This window comes from Trypanosoma equiperdum (assembly GCF_001457755.1).
Source record: "Trypanosoma equiperdum strain OVI genome assembly, contig: ctg_947, whole genome shotgun sequence".
NCBI classification, from domain to species: Eukaryota; Euglenozoa; class Kinetoplastea; order Trypanosomatida; family Trypanosomatidae; genus Trypanosoma; species Trypanosoma equiperdum.
This window is the reverse complement of record NW_027124917.1, coordinates 6,821-7,581: the sequence shown is the minus strand read 5'-3', so window position 1 is coordinate 7,581 and position 761 is coordinate 6,821.

The following is a 761-nucleotide window of genomic DNA, read 5'->3' as shown; positions in this document are numbered from 1 at the left end:
CTGGTCGGGGGTGTTTAAAACTGCGGTCACCGCTGCCAAAAGGGTATTAATAATTGTTGCACCGCATACGTTGTAAAGTGATGCAGTTGTAAATTAGGTTCTGTTATCTCTGCTTCTTTTTTTATTTCTATATTTCGCTCATTAATGTTTCTGAATAGCCTATCGGATGCATCTGGAAGAAAATAATATTAAGGTGACAATCGTACAACTGTCCGTTGCCCGCGTTAGCAGCGCTGCTCTAGTTTTTGTGAAAATTCAAAAATGTTTGTATTCATGAGATGAATTTTATTTTGCGAAATGTTTTCACTTTTACTTTCCAATCTATTGTGTTCTGTATCTATATCTAAAACATTTTCACTAATGTTCTGTGCTGTGCTCACCTAGTGTTGGTCAACTCCTGCTATATATATTCATCTGCAATGACGATATGACGTCAACATTTCTACAATACGGATTACCTTGAGCATTCTGTAGTATTTTCCTCTTTTGTTGTAGGTATTTTCCGTCTCTATTTAGGCAATTTTTGGCCGTGATTCCACTTATTTTCTTGAAGTGTTTGAGAAGATCCATAATTTCTGTGTCACGAATTACCTAAATAGGAATTACTCCTTTCTTCAAAGCTTTTAATGTCAGACCAATGTATCAATAGAAAATTGTAAAAGTATCACCATTGATTTTCCATACTTTATAAACCTCTTCCACTCATTCATATATGTACTATTTACGATTTTTTACGTTTTCATTATTTTTTTATGACCATG